At 39.6% G+C, this 21891-nt stretch overlaps 1 protein-coding gene and 1 long non-coding RNA gene across 4 annotated transcripts in view; one reads left to right on the plus strand and one right to left on the minus strand.

The window, feature by feature from the left end:
• Positions 1-276, minus strand: part of stxbp6 (syntaxin binding protein 6 (amisyn)) — a 340603-nt gene extending 340327 nt beyond the window's left edge. Inside the window, exon 1 of one of the 3 annotated variants that reach the window (XM_059956015.1) lies at positions 10-273. The gene's annotated coding sequence lies outside the window, so the exon portion shown is untranslated. Of the gene's footprint in view, positions 1-9 lie in introns of all 3 variants that reach the window. The other 2 variants (XM_059956035.1, XM_059956026.1) reach the window with 2 other exon arrangements.
• LOC132384693 (uncharacterized) overlaps positions 1-21891 on the plus strand; it is an 81784-nt gene that overhangs the window by 299 nt on the left and 59594 nt on the right. The window lies entirely within an intron of this gene.

Below are 21891 nucleotides of genomic sequence, written 5' to 3' on the forward strand. Positions count from 1 at the left end.
ACCACCTACCCGCTGGTTTGTCCGCAGGTGTGCAAAGAAACTTAGTCGCGCACGGCTTTGTCCTTGCTCGAGCAGCCCGTATCCATAGAGGCTGGGCTGGGCTGAGCTGAGCTGGTCCGGGCAGGGCAGGGCAGGGCAGGGTCGTCACTTGCTAAAAGAGGCTGGACGGCTCGGAGCAACAGCTCTCCGCCTCTCGCACCCACTCCACTGCATCGCCCGCCGCTCCGCCACCCTGCCCGCTCGCCCTGTCAGTCAACCAGTCCGCGCATGCGCTCCGCGCCTCCACCGGCCCGCGCCCGCCTCCTTCCCGCCCTTGCTGATTGGACCGTGCGCAGTCCATCAATGCGGGAGGCGGGCCAAGCTTCACTCTCCAGAGCCTGAAACTTCTCCAAGTCGGTGTCTCACCGCTGCAATAGATTTTTTTTAAAAGTCCAGCTGTTTTATTTGTTGCTTGCCATCAGTAATCGACCCTGCAATGTGGTCATCCGGTCAAAACTCGTCACACAAGTTTAAGCGTTTGCATTGTTTACAAGAATGTGGTTTCGCTTTGGCAAACCGCTTCGCTGATATTAAACGAACTTTGCGTCTCCAGTAAAGAAAACTTCGGTTGCATGACGAACTCCAGCCTCATGCACCGCAGACTGAGCATGGGATATTTTATGTAAATAACAACCGAACCAACAGTGAGCAACACGTCAACTGAAAGGGTGAAATCGATGTTGCAAACATTTACGTGTTACACAAGATTAATCGAATCAGCAAGCAGACATTTGGGGAAAAGGAGGTCCACTTTTGACCATACCTATGAAGCAAGCTGTCCACCCGCCCTTGCAATATAGATCAAAAGAGAGTGGGAGTACGTACTTGTCCTCGCTGCAAAGTTTATTCACGCATAAAAACCACCTGATCGGTCATTTATCTCACTGATTATGAGACGTAACCGTATAGCAATTAACCTTTGTTCATTTTTACTGTATTACTGATTATAACTAGGTAGAGTGAATAGCTAATGATTGTTAGTCCTGGAAAAGGGCACTAGGACATAGAAGGTTACATACTGAATGCTAGCAAATGGGATAAATAAAAGATGGGACACTTTATTCCTTCCCATAGATGCTGTATGACCTGCTGAGTTCTTCCAGTGCGGCTGCTAATATAGATGCATGCTGGGTCTATTTCCGTGTTGTATATATTTTGGTAACCAAGTTTGATATGTTCTCAGTTTTGTTATATGTGGTTCAGGTAAGTACCTTTTTGTTTCAAGGGCACCAGAGAAGTCCCCAAATTTCATTTCAAAACACATGTCCACACTTTAGTGGCATACAAAAGTTTGGGCACCCCTGTTCAAAATTGATGTTACTGTGAATAGTTAAGTGAGTAGAAGCTGAACTGACTCCAAAAGTCATAAAATAAAAGATGAAACATACTTTTCAGCATTTTAAGCAAGATTAGTGCATTATTTTTGTTTTGTACTATTTCAGAGTGAAAAGAAAGAAAGGAGCACCATGCAAAAGTTTGGGCACCCCAAGAGATTTGAGCTCTCAGATAACGTTTGCCAATGTCTCAGACCTTAATTAGCTGTTAGGGCTATGGCTTGTTCACAGTCATCGTTAGGAAAGACCAGGTGATACAAATTTCAAACCTTGTCCCAACAATCAGCGGCCATGGGCTCATCTAAGCAGCTGCCTAGCACTCTGAAAATTAAAATAAGTGATGCCCACAAAGCAGGAGAAGGCTATAAGAAGATAGCAAAGTGTTTTCAGGTAGCAATTTCCTCAGTTTGTAATGTAATTAAGAAATAGCAGTTAACAGGAACAGTGGAAGTCAAGTTGATGTCTGGAAGACCAAGAAAATTTTCTGAGAGAACTGCTCGTAGGATTGCTAGAAAGGCAAATCAAAACCCCGTTTGACTGCAAAAGACCTTCAGGAAGGTTTAGCAGACTCTGGAGTGTTGGTGCACTGTTCTACTGTGCAGCGACACCTGCACAAATATGACCTTCGTGGAAGAGTCATCAGAAGAAAACCTTTCCTGCATCCTCACCACAAAATTCAGCATCAGAAGTTTGCAAAGGAACACTAAACAAGCCTGATGCATTTTGGAAACAAGTCCTGTGGACTGATGAAGTTAAAATAGAATGTTTTGGCCACAGTGAGCAAAGGTATGTTTGGAGAAAAAAAGGTGCAGAATTTCATGAAAAGAACACCTCTCCAACTGTTAAGCACAGGGGTGGATCGATAATGCTTTGGGCTTGTGTTGCAGCCAGCGGCACGGGGGAACATTTCACTGGTAGAGGGAAGAATGAATTCAATTAAATACCAGCAAATTCTGGAAGCAAACATCACAACATCTGTAAAAATAAAGCTGAAGATGAAACGAGGAAGGCTTCTACAACAGGGTAATGATCCGAAACACACCTCAAAATCCACAATGGACTACCTCAAGAGGCACAAGCTGAAGGTTTTGTCATGGGCCTCACACTTAAACATCGAGAATCTGTGGATGGACCTCAAAAGAGCAGTGCATGCAAGGTGGCTCAAGAATCTCACAGAACTCGAAGCCTTTTACAAGGAAGAATGGGTGAAAATCCCCCAAACAAGAATTGAAAGACTCTTAGCTAGCTACGGAAAGCGTTTCCAAGCTGTGATACTTGCTAAAGGGTGTGTTACTAAGTACCGACCATGCAGGGTGCCCAAACTTTTGCTTTGGGCCCTTTTCCTTTTGTTGTTGTGAAACTGTAGAATATGAAAATTAAAAAGTAATCTTGCTTAAAATATTAAAGAAATGTGTCATCTTTAACTTCATGCCTTTTGGAAATCAGGTCATCTTTTACTCACTTAGCTATTCATGGTAACAGAAATTTTGACCAGGGTGCCCAAAGTTTTGCATGCCACTGTATAAAATCTCCAAAGAAAGCTGATAAATTTACCCAACATAGCACTCATTGTTGCCTATGGTTGAATCAAGGTTAGTCATAGAGCATGGGTACACTATTGTAAATGATGGTTCTGGCCATGCCATAGAACCTATTCCTCACAGAAAAAAAAACTCATGATCACAATGCCTTTGACCACACAGATTGTGGACGCACAGAGTGCAGCAGTAGAACAAGTCAGAGATCAAGAGATTTCTGCAGTGTGGAAATCGAGGATAGTGTTGGGTTTCCAAACACCTAGTTGTAAATAAAAGACAACTAACTTTTTTGAAGAACATAAACAGTGCGTGGCAATTTTCTTGAAGCTCCTCATTTCAAATTGATGAATAATATTCTGTTTGAAACATGCAACAGTAGCCTGCATTGTACAGTACCTTGAACTCAAAGAAAGGTGTCTCAATGAACTGTTAAAAATCAAAATCTGGTAAGAGTAACCTAAGCTTGCTTGCTCCTGAATGTATAGATGAAGGTGGTAATTGGGATGATGTTTTCTCAATTAAAGAAAAATGGAGCACTAAGTTTGGTGGGGGGGGGGGGAACTGTTAGATTGATCTTTGGAGCAGGTTAAAAGATCAACACAACATCATGGGCCAATGGCCTCTATGGCTGTATGTTCTATGTTCTGTGAATAATGAGATGGTCAGAGGAAAGTAAGGTCATTCAGGAAGGCAAAGGGAGGATGGAATCAAGAAAGGTGGATTTGAGGAGTTATTTCTTTAGCCACAGGGAGGTGAATCTGTGGAATTCATTGCTACGGATGGCTGTGGAGGCCAAGTCATTTGAGTATATTTAAAACAGTGTTTGATAGGTGCTTGATTAGTAATTGTGTAGAAGGTTATGGGTAGAAGACAGGAGAATGGGGCTGAGAGGGATAATAAATCAGCCATGATACGATTGAATGGTAGAGAAGACTCAATGGGTTGAATTCCGCTCCTATATGTTATGATTTTATAAGTGCTTGAGGGGAAATATAGAGTTGTGGGAAGATATAAGATTGTAGACACAAGGACAAGTATTTCAAATTTTAGTTGGAAAATTCTAACCTACTCTAGGTTAACAAGAACTGAGGTAGTGGGTAGGCAGATGGATGCAGTATACAGTACTGTTTTCAGTAGGCTGCATGGTGGATTGCCAGGAAAATGTGACAGTCATTACAAAGTAAAGTGCAGATGCTGGAAATGGGGGAGCTTGATAGCGTAGCAGTTAGCATAACACTTTACAGTGCCAGCAATCCATGTTCAACTCCTACTGCTGTCTGTAGTTTGCATGTTCTCTCAGTGACAATATGGTTTCCACTGGGTGCTCCAATTTCCCCTCCCAAAGACATATGTGTTATAATTAGTAAGCTGTAGCCATGCTATGTTGGTACCAAAAGCTTGGTGACACTTGTGAGCTGCTCACAGCATATCCTTGGACTATGTTGGTCATTAATACAAATGACTCATTTCACTATGTTTCGATGGACACATGACAAAAAAGATAATCTTTATCTTTAAAATATACTTTATTTAGAGAAGGTGAGTTATTTCTGCAGGCTTCTATCTTTAGATTATACATCCTGTTAATGGACTTTGCTTTAAGTGGAAGTAGTTTCCATTTTCCATCTACATCCCAAAAACCAGTCAAACCGTCTCTTTACTTTCTAAATTCAGTGAAACTTAAAATTCTGAGTTTAGTTATTCTGATAAATTTATGTTGCACTCATACAGAAGTCAATATATTCTGCCTTAGGTCTTGGTCTAATCAATGCTCTGGCATAATTTCAGTCCCTTTGCACTCTATTATAAATGTTAGGACCGGCATTTCATTAGGTTCTTTGATATACTAGTGCACGACATTTTAATGATTCACACTCATGGATGTATGCTCCTTGCATTTATAAACAATCTGTTCTATCCTTTTTGGATCCTAAGAGCTGCCTCCTTTAAAATACTTCCCATTACTTTCCCCAGCCATTCAATGTATTCATACCTTTTTTAATTTCACTCCTTACAATGTCACCAATTTTTCAATAATAATCAATTTTGGATCAAAATTGCTTTAACATCATCTAAATAATTTGTAAACAGAACTTTGAAATGATTTTTAGTCACTCTGCTTTTAGCCCTGGGTTCTTGCAAATCTCCCACCAATATACTAACTGAACTATAATTCTCTTTTTTTGGAAAACATAAGTAATCATGTGCAAATTTTCCCATCAAAAGACAGATTTTGAATTGAAAATTTCAAAGATTAAAATCGAGGGATCTACTTTTCTTTATAAAATACTGGCCACATTATCAGTGGTGATGTCTTTGGAAGGAGAGTTGAAGTGAGACCCTCTGTTCGATCTGGTGCACACAAAATATTGTACACAATCTAAAAAAAGGGTCAAGAATTTCATTTGGCATTTTAGACAACATTTCTCACTTAGATGATCCCCAAATATCGGTACTGTTCCAAATCCAAATAAAATTGTATGAGGATTTCAACAATTCTGTGTCCACCTCCTACCCAAATGCTCATATGCTATGCATTCCTGTCTGATTATCTGTCTTTTTATAAACTCCTAGCTGACAATCCCAACAAAAACTCTCTTATTTTTAATTCCATTGCCTACTTCACTTTTGGTATACTGAAGATGTGTTTTTTGATGGCAATCGTTCCCAGCAGGAAATTCTGAAGGAAATCCACTGCTAATTTTATCTTTTTCTCAAACTTTAAGTGCAAAGTGCAAGTGATTCCATGTGCTAGCAAACTGCAGTTGCAGTCCCACCACAATAAATGAAGGTACAAGATCAAAGCCAATAAGGTTTAGTGGTTGAAGATAAGAATACCGGAAATACAAAGAATTACACATTAAATCAATGCTATTATAGTGGAACTTGCTGATGAAGCTGTTATTTCCTTTTGTGACCCAATTTACTGTTTCTCTTATTACACCCAATTTACTTTATCCTTCATCTTTAAAAGGTTGAGAAATTCACAGATTTCATATAATTAATATTATGCCAGATTAAACAGCTTGCACTGGTAATTTGCAGAGAATATTAGCAGTGAAAACATAACCCATGATTCACTCTGTAGTATAACAGAGGTATATAAAAGATTGATTAATTAAATCAGTATTGAAATGCTTGATCAGAAAACCAGGATAAGCAACCTATAGTTCATTAAAATGCAAAAAAATTGAATTATACATCATCTTTTAAGACAAGCTAAGTGACAAAATAATTAGCAAATTGTTCCACTCGTGCTATTAATAAGAATGTAGGTCTGAGATTTCTGGAAGTTAGATTAGACATGCTGTTAAAAAAAACAAATTTCTATTGTGATTCATTTCTGAGTGGCTTGCAACTCTTGAAATTATTTCATTTCTCATTTAAAAAATCCATGCTGTTTAATAAAATATCGGCAAACAATTCTAAGTAAATTTCTAATTCTCAGTTGTAATTAAGTAATAAATCCTTGCCAATATTTTAATCCATTTGGCAGCAAACAGTAAGTTTTTATGGTTGCATGCTTTTCCATTCCAATTATTCCTACAATTCCACTGAGGTCAGTGTGTGTGAAGAAGCGGCAGTTGTACCTTGAGGAACAAAGAGAAAGAGAAACAGTGGAAAAAAATCATTTCAGGATGTACATTGTATACATTTCTCTGGCATTAGATGTACCTTTGAAACAAAATACATCTCTTGGATAGGTCCATAACATCCGCTTTCTGAAATCCCGAATCTTCCAACCTCTCCCATTTTCAACAATGTGCTAGTGAGAGTGTTTTCCCTGACACATTCATTTTTACAACTTCTTCACTTTTCTATTCTCTCTCTGAATAATGCAATCAATTAGCATTGCTAATTTGTGGTTGTCCTCACTCACAGTGCAGGCAAGTCTCACTTCTCAGTTGCGTTCATTTCTTCACATATAAGCAACTACATCTAGTCATGTGACTATGAAGGCAAAAATAGACATCTGTGTACAAATAGCTATCAAACCTGGACATCAGTACAGTGGCTTGTAAATCATGACATAAATTAAGGTAGTATCTACAACTTAGTGTGGCCAGAGCCACAGACCTTAATTCTGGACTGCAGCCACTGTAACCATTGCAATGGGTAACAGTCACAAACAAAAAACAACTTTATGCATGGTATGTTAACAACACATCAAAGTGAAGAAGAATGCATAAATACTATATACACTATACCTTCCCAGCCTCTTTTTCTTCTGTCTCTCTCTCCCTCTCCTTCCCTCTCTCACTCCCTCTCTCTCCCTCTCGCCTCCCCACTCTCCCTCTCCCCCTCAGTCTTTCTCTTTATCTCCCTCTTTCTCTCTCGCCCTCTCTCTCTATCTCTATCCTTATCTCTCTCTGCCCGCTCCCCCCTCAGCATGGGTTTAATCTGTTTCATTGCACCAGCAGGTCTTCAGTTAAGTTTCACTTTCAATCACTCTGTACAAGGCTCTGACTTCTGTTGCAAAGAGTACTCGAAATTCAAGCGGATCCCTTTGCTGAGAAAACATGAACCTCTGGGAGTTTGGAAAGGATGTGATTTTAATGCTGGTCCCAGGACATTGATTGAATATGTTTAAATACTGTGAATGGACAGCTAGAGAGAGCCTCAGCAGTGATAGCTGGCATCCCGAATCTATTACTGCGGGTGTTGCTTGCTTTCATTTTATTGTGGGACCTCTTCCTAACAGTGTGCCTGAAAAACAATCACAGTGAGATTCTGAAGGACTGTAATTTGAAAAAAAAGCTAGTTCATTTTTAGATGCAGTAAAAGATCTTGTTGCACACAAGTCACTCCTCTGTAGTATAAAACCAAAACAATGCAGATTTTGGAAGATCCACAATACTGCCAGTGAGTCTATCAGCAATTATGGAGAATTAAACTGAATTAACTTGTCAGGCTGGTCTCAGATACTAAACATATTTTGCATTGAACCAGTATTTTATAATAAATTAGAAGAACAGATTAAAGTCATAGAAGTGAAAATAATATTAATGTTTAAAAATAATTTCCCCCCCAAAAAATTACAATATCGTATCGTGACATTTATCTTTGAAAAAAATTCCTAATACATAATAGCTCGAAAAACGTTTTCTTTTGGGAACTTGCACATTTTAGTCATTACTATAAAAATATGACCGTCAGCATCCTTACAACATATTACAGTAGCACAGCTTTGCCTCATAAAGGCTCTTGTTAGAAACACAATTAAAACCAGTTATTAAAGGTAATTACAACAAAGGCCAATGTTTTTGAAAAAATATTATGTACTTTTATTAATTATCTGAATGATTTTTACATTTTGGTAGCTAGGTTTTGATACTCATTTTGACTTTTTGATGGTAATTCCCATTACTTGTGTTCACACAAAAATATCCTAAGACTAATGTACATGCAACAATGAAATAATGAGATAGCCTACTTATTCAAAATGCTTCCCAGCTTTTGCAATTCGTATATTTTAGGAATACATCAATTGATATTTAATTCATAATTTAACAAGATAATTATGAATATATATATATTAATTATTCCACACTAAAGTACTGAAATAATCCATTGGATGCAATTTAGTTCATCAGTTCTTTGACGTCAAATTAAAAATCCCATACATTATTAAGTTAGTGCTCTGAAACTGAGCAGAACTTTCATTGCTTGGTGGCAGGATGTATGATGGTTAGTGTATAGGAACGAGACTGATTAGAACAGGTTTAGTTGATCAGTTAGCTGAACTTATTTGAAATATCTATTGTGTGATTATTATGCTTGGTTTTAATATTTCTACTTTAGGGAGATAAGATCTTACTTCATGCCGGAAAAAACTGGGCTGATTGTGATCATTATGAAAACATGATTACTTAATGACCATGACTGAGAAATGAATATTCCACATCAATTAGTGTTCAGACAGGACAGATAGAAAAACAGAAATTGGATCTGCAGGGTGGATGATGATAGCTAAATAGTAACAAAACAGAAGCAGTGTGACTGAGAAGATTCATAACTGTGGTGATATCACAAGGTATTTTAAACACTTTCTAGATTGTTGCTCACAATATTAAGTAATAAGTGAGTGGAGCTTATAAAAAAGATAATACAAGTATGCTTCCATAAAATATGTTTCCATACAACAATTATGCCAAGGCAAGTTTGCCTAAGGCATTTAGAACAGCTTACCAGAGAAATCCATCACAGAAATAACCTAGACATAGGCTGATTTAGACCTTCCCTGTGTAACGAGATAGGGTTAATTAATAATCTTCCAGGGATCCTCTTAATTGAATGCTCAAAGGAAAACTGATCCTATTGCAATGGGATTTTACTTTATTATTGGGTAAAATAAGTCAGAGTCTTAAACTTAACTAAAACCATTAAGATGGGTATGAGAGGAAATTAAAGACCTGCATGATTGTTATATTGACTCATTTTTCCTTCTCCACTCTCATTCTTTCAATGTTTCCTGTTTCGATTATGGGATCTTGTATTACCATAATACAGGTTCAATGGTAAGTAACCAGATTGATCCTCCAAACAGTCATAATGCTGGATGAATATACACTATAAAATATTTACCATTTGGGACCAACAAAAATGTAAATAATATTTTTGGATTCATTGGAAAGGCTTATAATGTTGCCAAGAAGAAAAGCCAGCTGAAGTGATAGGGAGTTCAGACACCATTAGGCATTCTGTTTTGAAGTAAGTTATGAATACATAAGCTGCCTATAAAAAGTATTCCCCCCACCACCCTGGAAGTTGTCAGGTTTTACTGTTTTATGACATTGAATCACAGGGGAATTTATTTGGCTTTTTCGACACTGATCAACAGAAAAGACTCTTTTGTGTCATATTGAAAACAGATCTCTACAAAATGAACTAAAATAATTACAAATATAAAACACAAAATAATTGATCGCTTAAGTATTCGCATCTCTTTAATATGACACATAAAGTCACCATTGGTGCAGCCAATTGATTTTGGAAGTTGCATCATCAGATAAGTCACCTGTGTGCAGTCACACTGTTTCAAATGGATTAAGTAAAAATACACCTGTATCTGGAAGGTCCAACTGCTGCTGAATTTGTATCCTCGCAAGAACTACAGCATGAAGACAAAAGAACACTCCAAACAACCCCATAAAATAGTTATTGAAATGCACAAATCAGGAGATGGATACAAGAAATTTTTCAAGGCACTGAATATCCCTTGAAGTATAGTTAAGTCAATCATCAAGAAATGGAAAGAAAATGGCACATCTGTAAAGCCTAGAGCAGGCTATCCTCAAACACTGAGTGACTGTGCAAGGAGGGACTAGGGAGGGAGGCCACCAAGACACAAATGACAACTCTGGAGGAGTTATAAGCTTCAGTGGCTGAGATGGGAGAGACTGTGCATACAACTGTTGCCTGGCGCTTCACCAGTCACAGCTTTATGGGAGAGTGGTAAAGAGAAAGCCACTGTTGGAAAAAAACTCTATGAAATCTTAGCTGGAATTTGCCAGAAGGCATGTGGGAGACTCTGAAGTCGGCTGGAAGAAGGTTCTATGGTCTGATGAAACCAAAATTGATCCTTTTTGGACATCAGACTAAACACTGTGATTGGCTTACTCCAAACACTGCACATCATCAAATCAACACTTCCGTGGCTTCTGCCTGACCTGCTGAGTTCTGACAGTATCTTGTTCCTGTTGCTCTGGACTTCTAGCCTCTGTAGAATTTCTTGTATTTATATTTTTTGTTTAGTTTGTTTTCCTTGTGAAAGCTGATTATTTAATGCTAAATGTGTGTGTTGCAAGCAAGGGTTTCATTGCACCTGTGCACATGTGTGCATCTGACAATAAGTACGATTTTGACTTTGAATCCATTTCATCACAGACACTATGCATTGCCCAGCAACCAAGGCTAAATGAAATAGAAGCAGTGGGTAACTACATGAAGGAACCACAAGCAAATATTCTGAAAATATCATGCAGTATAGTTGAAAATAATTAAAATGAAGACAATGTGTGGGTGCACTTGTCTATTTTCCTGTTCAGAATTGTGGAGGAGAGGAAATTAAAATAAAAAAGCTTGCAGTACAAGCTGTACTGTACAAGTTGTACAAAACTAGGGTTCAGTTGTCTTGTCTCATGTACAAGAGCTCCAGGCATGTCTGAGATGGAGAGCTAGCACGTTGGGGAAAGGCAGCAATTCCTATATTAGACTGGGAATTTTGAAAATTGGAGTGAAGTTCTATAAAGTATATATTAATAGCTTAATCCTGGGATTAATACTGGAGAGAAAAGTTGAACAGAAACTGGAAGGTATTTCTCATGCAAGACTAACTTTAAACCAGAGTCAAATGCAATATTTCAGATGAAAATCAGGATGAAACACATTATTAAATCTATAAATACTTCAACAATGCCTACTGATCCAATAACTTCTGTACAACCATCACCAGCACTATCGCAGAGATCATAGACTATGTTAAAATTGATGATTTAGTTACACAATACAGTATTTCTAAATATGAGAAATGATTTGATGTTTTCTTTCTGTAGAAAAACAGATAAAACAGTGAAATGTATTTAATACTGGTTGTGGACAATAACTGGTGCATTCAGGACAATCACTTAAGGATTGCTTCGTGTGACCAAATGAACAGCCACAAACTGTTATACAGTGTTCCAGAGGCAGTCTGCTAAATATTATATTGCATAAACTAGATTATGTTGTTTGAACCCCTTCTGTCTCTGCGCTGCTCGGTCTGTCCTCCCACTTCAATGTCACTGCTGAGCCCCATACAAGGTGGTGAGAAACTCAAGATCTAGTCAGCTGGCCAAATCCAAATAATACATCACTAATTCAAATAACGATCCCTCTGTGCAGCCCACTAGCCTCATTAAAACAAGGGTTCCCAGCACCTTTTATTCCATGGAACCATACCAATAACTGAAGGGTCTGTGGACCCCAGGTTGGGAACCCCAACATTAGACCATAATTGATGTTATTTCATGTGTTGTGACATGCATGATTCTAAACAGATTATTTTTTATTGAGGTATGTGTTCTGCTCTGGTAATGTAGTGACTGTCAATAATTTTTTTTAAACTTGAGAAGGTGAGTCAATGATTCCAACTGAAGCTAATAAATGCCGGAATATTCATCCTTGATGCACTAGAGCATCCAGCCTTTGCTAGTCTCATAGAAAAAATTCAAGGGTCCGAGATCTTTTCTTATTTGACTTCAGCAGTGATTTCCAATATTTTTGGGAGGATACAGATCGTGTTTCTTGTCCTATTTTATGTTCTTACCATTTTACAACTAAAATGGGATTCCAAATCTTTTTTACAAAAATGTGAGTAAAGTATGCTTCTAATGAAACAAGGATGACTAAAAATGACCTGAGCCAAAATGATACACATCACACCTCAGAAATAGGTTCAATTCATTGGATTCCTTCTAAATTCCTCCTGTAACTATTATCCTGATTGGATTGTATCGACCATTCATTAACTTATCCGTGGCTCTTGATAAGCTTAAATATTTCCTTGTGCTTTTTGCAGAAAATTCAACAATTCAACTTGGATAGAAAATTATACTGGCTCCTTCTGATTTATGAACCTTTTTAGCACTAAATGCATAATGGAAGTGTGAACAAAGGCAGTTGTCACAGATTTAGATTTAAAAATCTGTATCCTACTCCTGGACCACTGGGTCAAAAAGAATAAAGTCATATGCAAATATAGCATCACCAATTCAAACAAAAATCCCTTTGAAAATGTGCAGGCAACTAGCCTCATTGGAGCACAATAGATGTTATTTGACATGTTGTGGTTTGCACAATTCCAAACAGATTTTCTATTAGGTTATATATTCTGCTTCAGCAATGTGATTTGTCAAGTCTTAAAACGTATTAACACTGCTTTGATTATCATATTTTCTTACTTTGTTTATGTTAATGGTTGTTTTCAATATGATAATTAATCTAAGGTGAGAAATATCAGAACAAAAAAGAAAGTTGAAACAAATTATAATTTCAAGGAAGAGTGGGTGCTACTTGCTTAATATTTTTAATGATCATGTTAAATGTTTGTCTGTAAATTTATTCTGGTTTTACTTCAGTTTTAGCAGTATATTTTATATAATGTGAAGTAATTATGAGTAGTGGTTCCTATTAAATACTCCTCAATTGTTCAAGCATATGATAAAATTTCTACATGACCATATTTTCTTTGGGTGGACCTTTGACGACACACAGGAAATTCTGCAAGTTACACAGAACAGACATCTGCAAGTCCTTTGAAAACTCTGCAGGTTTCCTCGCCCACCAGAATCTGACAGAAGGGACACAATTAAAATTCATGGATCTCCATATTCATGAGGAAGAAATCACCGCCAGTCCACGAGCATCCAATAAACTATTTATTTATTTATTTAGAGATGATGGTATGGAATAGGCCCTTCCGGCCCTTCAAACCACACTGCCAGCACCTCCAAATTTAACCCTAGCCTAATCACAGGACAGATTACAGTGAGCAATTAACCTACTAACCAGTACGTCTTTGGGCTGTGGGAGGAGACCCAGGCACCTGGAGAAAGCCCAAGCTTTCCACAAAGAGGGTGTACAAACTCCTTACAGAGGACGTCAGGATTGAACTCTGAACTCAGACGGCCTGAGCTCTAGTAGGCTTGCGCTAACCGCTACTGTGTTGCCCCAACTTGAAAACATTCTGGACCCTGAATGCAATGTAGATGCTGGCAGGACAAGGAAAAGCATCTCTGCCTAACATGTAAACAGTAGGAAGAGGTACCTTGGAAGACTAGCATGAACCTGTACCAGAGAAAAGTCCAAGGTTGAAACTTACTCATGAGGGAGGATGTCTGGTCTGCTTTGACTGGGATGCAAAAGCTGGACCCTTGAGTACTTTCCAGTGCCCACTGCCTTGCCTGAGTCTGACTGATTGAAGGAGTGGTTAATCAGAGCTTTCTTCCCTATCAGTCCCAGTTAAAGGATCATGCAGTCCTCCAAAGGATCTGTATTTTCACGCATGAAGTTCCCTTTTTACTGCTCATTGACCCCATTCCTGCCTGGAAAGGAGAGCTAGTATTCCAAATATGCCATTCAACCTCTTCTTATCCATCTCTCCATCTTTCTTTTGCAACAAAAGCATGGTGCATCTACAGTAGTCTGTAGTTTCACAGTTCGTTGACCAATATACAAATGATTGGAAATGCCACTTACACCAGCCTAAATTCCTTCAGACTGTGGTAAGGAGAGCTTTCCAAAAGTAAACACTTCTGGAAAAGTTAAAAAAAGTAAAAAAAGCTTTTACTTTCACAGAAGTAAAAGCTGTTCACACAGTAAAACTCCAAAAAAATTAGAAACTCTGTTTAAAACTAATATAAAAAACATAAGCATGAGACAATCTGCAGATGCTGGAAATCCAAAGCAACACACACAAAACGTTGAAGAAACTCAGCAAGTTAAGCAGCATCTAAGAAAATGAATAAACAATATTTCAGATTGGGACCCTTTTGCAGTCATTTGGAATTTGGAAATTTGGAGAGGGGTCCATCTAATGGTAGTAGGGTTGGATGGACAAGGGAGTTGTGTAGGGAGTGATCCCTGCAGAAAGCAGAAAGTAGGGAGGAGGCAGGGAAAGATGTGCTTGGTAGTGGGAATCCATTGGAGATGGCTGCACCTATCACCTTCCAGCTAGCTTCACCGAGCATCTGCGCTTCGTCTGCCAGAAGAAGTGGGATGTCCCAGTGTCCACCCATTTTAATTCCACTTCCCATTCCCATTCCAATTTGTCTATCCTCTACTGTCGTGATGAGACCACTCTCAGTTTCCTCCCTCACTACCATTCAGGGTCCCAAACAGTGCTTTCAGGTGAGGTGACACTTCACCTGTGAGGCTGTTGGGACCATGTACTGTGTCTAGGGCTCCCGGTGTGGCCTCCTGTATATTGGGGAGAACCGATATAGATCGGAAGACTGCTTCACCGAGCATCTGCGCTTTGTCTGCCAGAAGAAGTGGGATGTCCCAGTGGCCACCCATTTTAATTCCATTTCCCATTCCCATTCCGATTTGTCTATCCTCTACTGTCGTAATGAGACCACTCTCAGGTTGGAGGAACAACACCTTATATTACTTCTGGATAGACTCCAACCTGATGGCATAAACATTGATTTCTCAAACTTCTGATAATGTCCCCAACCCCTTTTCCCTCTCTCATCTTCTCTCGTTGCCTGCCCATCGTGTCCCACTGGTGCTCCTCCCCTCTTTTGTTCCTTCCTTGGCCTTTTGCCCTATTAGATTCCCCTTTCTCCAGTCCTCCTTGTATCTCTTTCACCAATCAGCTTTCCAGCTCTGTATTTCACCCCTCACCTTGTGTTTGTCCCTCCCCTCCCCCACCTTTGAACTCTTCTACTCAGCATTTTTCTCCAGTCCTGCCAAGAGATCTCAGCCTGAAATGTCGACTGTACTCTTTTCCATAGATGCTTCCTGGCCTGCTGAGTTCCTCCAGCATTTTGTGTGTGATCTCACTTCAAGGACTCTTTATCTTGTTATCTCATGTTCTCATTATTTATGTCCATTTGCACAGTTTGTTGTCTTCTGCACTCTAGCTGATCTCTCATTAATCCTGTTACAGTTACTATTCTATAGATTGGTTGAGTATGCCTGCAGGAAAATGAATCTCAGGGTTGTATATGGTGACATATATGTCCTTTGATAATAAAATTTACTTTGAAATTTTAACTTTGATGGGGTGATAGGTAAGGATAAGAGGAACTTCATCACTGTTAAGGTGGCGGGAAGAGGGGGTGAGCGCGGATGTTTGGGAAATGGAGGAGATGTGGATGAGGGTAGCATCAACAACGGAGGTGATGCACCATCAATAACTCTCCGAGACGTGAGGCGAGATATTGGGTTTTATTGACTGGAAGAAAGAACAAGCAGTAATTGACCACCATACTACATCCTGGAGACTGAGGGCAGGGCTGAGGCTTCAATCGCCTTTATACCGGGGTCTGTGGGAGGAGCCAAGGTCTGTGGGAGGAGCCACAGGAGGGAAGGAAGCCTATTATTTAAAGAAGGAGGACATTTCTAATGTCCTGGAATAGAGAGCCACGTCCTGGGAACAGATGTGGCAGAGAAAAGGGAATAGCATTTTCTACAGGAGATAGGGTGCAAAGAGATATATTCCAGATAACCGTGGGGATGAGTAGGTTCATGAAAGATGCCAATTGACAGTTTGTCTCTAGAGATGGAGACAGAGAGATTGAGAAAGGGGAGCGATGCGTTAGAGATGGACCAAGCTAATTTGAGAGTAGGGTGGAAGTTAAAGGTAAAGTTAATAAAATTAACGAGCTCGGCATGGTTACATGAAGTAGTGCCAATGCAATTGTCAAAGTAGTGGAGGAAGAAATGGGGGGTATAATAGGGAAGGCTTCGAACATGGTCTGTTCTATGTAACCAACAAAGAGGCAGGCAGATTTGGAGCCCATATGAGTATCCATGGCTACCCCATGAGTTTGGAGAAAGTGGGAGGAGACAAAGAAATAATTGTTAAGGGTGAGGACCAGTTTTGCCTGATGGAGGAGGGAGGTGGTGGAGGGTTATTGGTTGGTTCTCTTGTCAAGAAAGAAATGGAGAGCGTGAGGCCTTCTTAATGGGGATAGAACTGTATAAGGACTAAATACCCAGAGTGACAATGAGGCAGTCAGTGTGAAGTGTCGCATATGTAGGTAGGAAGGGACTGAACCAAAGGGGATAGAATTGACTCAAGCTATGAGGACACAAGTTCAGTGGAGCAGGAGCATATGGAGACAATAGGCCTATCGGGATAGTTAAGTTTGTAGATCTTGGGTAGGAGGTAGAAGCAAACAGTGCAGGGTAAGGGAACTATGAGCTTGGCAGCAGTGGATGGGAGTTCTTCCGAGTGGATGAGGTCAGAGATGGATTGGTGCAGAGAGGGTGGAGGGCAGTACATTCAGAGGTGGTAAAGGTTGAGGAGGAGAAAGGAGTGCTGAATTCAAGATGATTGATGTCTCATTGGCAACTTGAGAAGAAAAGATCCAGAGCAGGCAGGGAACATAAGAAATAAGAGCAGGAGTAGGCCTTCTGGCCTGACAAGCTGTTCTGCCAATCAATAAGATCATGGCTGATCTGATCATTGACTCATTCCGCCTACCTGCCTTTTCCCCATAACCCTAAATTCCCCTACTATGCAAAAATCTATCCAACCTTGTCTGAAATATACTTACCGAGGTAGCCTCTGCAGCTTCATTGGGCAGAGGATTCCACAGATTCACCACTCTATGGGAAAAGCAGTTCCTCCTTATCTCAGTCCTAACTCTACTTCCCCAAATCTTGAGGCAATGTCCTCTAGTTCTAGACTCATCTACCAGTGGAAACAACTTCCCTGCTTCTATCTTATCTATCCTTTTCACAATTTTATAAGTTTCTATAAGATCTCTCATCCTTCTGAATTTCAGCAAGTATGGTCCCAGGCAAGATAATCTCTCCTCAGAGTCTAAACCCCTCATCTCTGGAATCAACCTGGTGAATCTCCTCTGCACCACCTCCAAAGCCAGTATATCCTTCCTCAAGTAAGGAGATTAGAACTGCACACAGTACTCCAGATGCGGCCTCACCAGTAGCTATACAATTGCAGCATAACCTCCCTGCTCTTAACTTCAATCCCTCTAGCAATGAAGACTAACACTCCATTTGCCTACTTGATAGCCTGCTGCACCTGCAACCCAACCTTTTGTGATTCATGCGCAAGTACTCCCAAGTCCCTCTGCACAGCAGCATGCTGCAATTTTTTTAACCATTTAAATAATAACCTAATCTTCCATTTCTTCTTCCAAAGTGGATGACTTTGTATTTACCAACATTGTACTCCATCTGCCAGACCCTTGTCCACTCACTTAACCTATCTATATCTCTATGCAGACTTTCCATATCTTCTGCACTATTTGCTTTAACCCGAGCAAGTTATATAGAAAGCACTCAGTCAGTGGAAGAAAAAGATTTTTTATTTTTACCTTTTATTAGGTGTCCCAAAACTGTCCAGGACTTCATCAACAGTACATTGTCTGGCCAAGCACCTCCTAAATGACAAATTTTACATCAAAACTTGCAAAGCTGCTTTATGGACAATGAGGTGTAATGAATTTTCCTGGTTAAATTTTGAGGAAAAGGATGGAAATAATCATTCTTAATTAACCTGTATAGATCTTCATGATCTAAGTACCTCAGCATTATTTCAAAAATGTCACCACCAATGCTTTATAGCTCTTACTACCAGTCACATTATTTGGTTTTTATTGCTCATGAAGCTTCATTAGTTAATTACATTTAAATTTACTGATGAAAGCTCTTTTTATGCATGCTGCATGTTATGTGAATCGTATACGGCGGCAGTAGGCAGCATTTTCATTATAAATATTACTATGAAGTCATTAGACTGCTTACTAAATTGTCTCCTGTCAATTTTTATTCAGCAGTGGATCACTGCGTGGATGAATGTAGCATTGCTCCTAGGCTTTAAGCCAAAAAGATCAGCTTCTATTTATATTTGAACTGTCTTTATTGATACAACAATGAGTGGATTGCTTGAAATGCTATCAGGAATTCGATAAAAGGAGGGTATCATAAAATTAACTTGCTGTCATAAGTATTAAATTTGCTGCTAAAACCATGCTAAAATCATGTGTTGCAATTATTTAAAAAATGGTATTAAAAAGCAGTTCAAGAGATTTAATTTCCTATCTGAAATATTTTAATGCACTAGGTTTTCAATTAATTGTATTTATTGGCTGTTAAGTGCTTTGGTATGTTTTGAGATAATCATAAATCCAAGCAATTTATAGCTGTCTTCGCTATTTTAATCCACTGTAATAGCGGTAGATGATATACCTTGCAGGACAATAGCCACTTGGGCAGTTTTGGCTCAATTTTTCTTTTAATTATTCTAGAAGCAATTTCCCACACATCCTGGATGCAGAACCCGTATGCCTCAAGTATGTGGTTTCCAATGAGAATTTGAAATTTCCTGCTTGAAGCACAATGGTGGAAAATATCTCCCTTCACATATGGGTGAGATGCTTTTTGAAACTTAGGGCTTAGTTCCAGTAATTACAGCCCTGGAATTTTTGAATGCAGAGAAAATATATCTGTAAAAGAAAAGACCAAAGACTGAAGGATCACAGTCAAGCACTTATTAAAGAAGCTAACTGTGTGAGCTTTGAACCTAAGGTACAGGCTTTGAGGAGGCTACCGTAGCTTCATCCAGTGATCAAACAGCTATACCAAATGTTAAAGCATTGAGTGACTTTGAGTTGCCTGCGACGTATCAAAATCAAGAAACCAACACAGCAGGCAGGTTTGTGAAACCCTGCAAGTGAAATTACCTCCTAATATTGCATATGTGTAACTGCTGCCCCGTATTTGTGATCTATTTCATCATGTGTACCCTTCTGCAATATTGTACCTAATCTCCACTGCCAGCACCTATCACACAATGAATATAAGTGCATGCCAGTGAAGGGTAGCTATGAAAGGCAAAAACTATTTTTGCATGGCTGATCATTAAATGGCTTAAATGGATTGACTTTAAAATAGATTTAAAATGTGGCATTGAAAAGACATCCCCTTTTAACCTTTTTCCTCTTACAGATCTGTAGGAATAGATACCCAGCAGATTTTACAATATCTGTGTCAACATGATTTGAGAAAGAACTTGCATAGCAAGATGTCCAAATATATTATACATTGGTTACCTGACTGCATGTTAAGACATGGCTGAGTTATAGTAGTTATAAACTGCAGAGAAGCTGCCATGCTTACTTTTCCCACCTTTCCTCCTCCAGTATCCTTGGCTCACAAATCATGAAGGAAAGGCACTCAGTTATCTGTATACCTGCATACGTGCAAAATAAGAAAGGGGATGTATCTTAGAGTTAAATTTAACCTGTCACCTAAGAGTAATTGGTAGCATTACTCTTACTAATGCTGTGTAATTTGTTTTCTTTTTCCACAAGTAGATTTAATTGATAGTCAGGTACACTGATGCAGATATAATGACCCACTGCCCATTCCAATGCGGTACCAAGAGTACATATTCCAGTACCGTTATTCGGGATTAGTTCAGTGAATGTATCATGCTTGTGTCTGCCTGGGACTCACTCGCATTTTAGAGGAGATCACAAATGGGGAGAGATCAATTTAGAGCAAGTTTGATCCCTACTGACTGTGGATTTCCTGTAGGACCTGCTTCCACTGTGGCTGCCATCCAACATTTCTGAATGGAACCTCATTTGGCCAGTACCAGCCCAAGCTCAGATGTTTCCACCTTGGTCCATCAATCTGTAAAGACTCCAGCGCCATTTTCCCAAACAGGGGACTGCCAGTTTCCTCCTGGTGAGGTAGGACAGAGGCTCCCTGAAGCACAAGTCTGTTGCTCATTTATGGGAAGGAAACCTTGTCCTATTGCTCAAGCCGCCTTAATGACCTGCCAGTCCAGACAGCTGCTGGGCATATTGAGATGGTGCACCATACACCTGTGGCTTTTACGCATGGAATTGTTTGCAGTCATCCGCTGAACCAAACCAGACCAGACCTCTTCCACTGACTGTGTCCAACCTCTTGGCACATACTGGTTGAAGTGTTGGACAGGCAGCTGCAAGTACTTGGCAAGCAATTACTGAAGGATGACTAATTAACTCATGTATGCACTATAATGATTTCATATAAAGTAATTCTCTGATTTTATTCTTTTGGCAGCTCTTATTCTTGTAATGTTGACAAATGATACTCAGTACGGAGGGGGATTTGAGATTGAGTTTGCTGGAAACAAACTCAGCACAGGTTTTCATAGACCGGACTGCCCAGGATGCTTCCTCGCTTCAGCCTCACTCTGCTCACTGTGCAGCCTGTGGCGAGGATTGAGCCATCAGTAGAACATAACTCTGAAATAGGTATAATGTCTTATGGCCTGTTCTGGTGCAGTACCAGGCAGTGGACCATCTCAAGCAAAGTGAGTGAGCTCTGTGGGGCTTCTGTAGGCTGGCCCAGACAGCTGTGACCTTGCTTGAGAGCAGCAGTGGTCAGATTCTGAATGCCTGTATGGTTCTGTGCACTAACATCATGAATCATGTCATCAGCTGGTAGCTCGCATCACAGAGCAGCAGCAGCTACCTTTTGTATTGTCACGGAAGCGCAAATACATTCAGGACTGTGGAATAAACTGATTTGATGGCTGGCAGGATACTGGGTGTTGCCTGTGATCACATATCGGCTGGGTGATGTTTGAGTGGCGGTGTAGTGAATGGCATCTGCAAAGCAACGTGTGTAGTGACTGTCACCCTGCACCACAGAGAAGCTGGGTGCTCCCTCTGACTGCCAGATCCTGGCAAGGGAGAAAGAAACATACCACAGCTCTCCTTGAATCCTGTACACAATGGATGGCAGGCCATGAGATGATGCAAATGCCATTGGCTCCAGCAGGGATATCAGGCGCACTTGCATAGACAGAACTTATGTCGTTCACCGAAAAGCTTAAACAAAGATAAATCTGTGTCTCGATCGTGGTTCATTCTGTGGAACATTTGACAATGGAGAAAGGATGATTTAAAAAGAAATAAATCTACAAGTAAATATCTAAAGGTTATTCAAATGACTTAACAAAAGACGTTCATGATTTACAAAATAATGGCAATAAACAAAAATAGTTTGACCCCCATTACAAACCGTGATCACAGAGGAGATGCTTTTAACTGTATTATACCATGTACACTTATTTTAAATAAGCATGTCTTGCTATCACACATTTGAGACAATAAAATAATCTATAGCTCCTCCTAGTGGGTTAAGAGCCTTAAAGAACATTGATGTTTTTATCAAATGCCATGAAAACATAGATAATATGAGGGACAACAAATTTTCAAGTAATTGAAAACATTTCCTTTGTT

This window comes from Hypanus sabinus, chromosome 2 (assembly GCF_030144855.1).
Source record: "Hypanus sabinus isolate sHypSab1 chromosome 2, sHypSab1.hap1, whole genome shotgun sequence".
Taxonomy (NCBI): domain Eukaryota; kingdom Metazoa; phylum Chordata; class Chondrichthyes; order Myliobatiformes; family Dasyatidae; genus Hypanus; species Hypanus sabinus.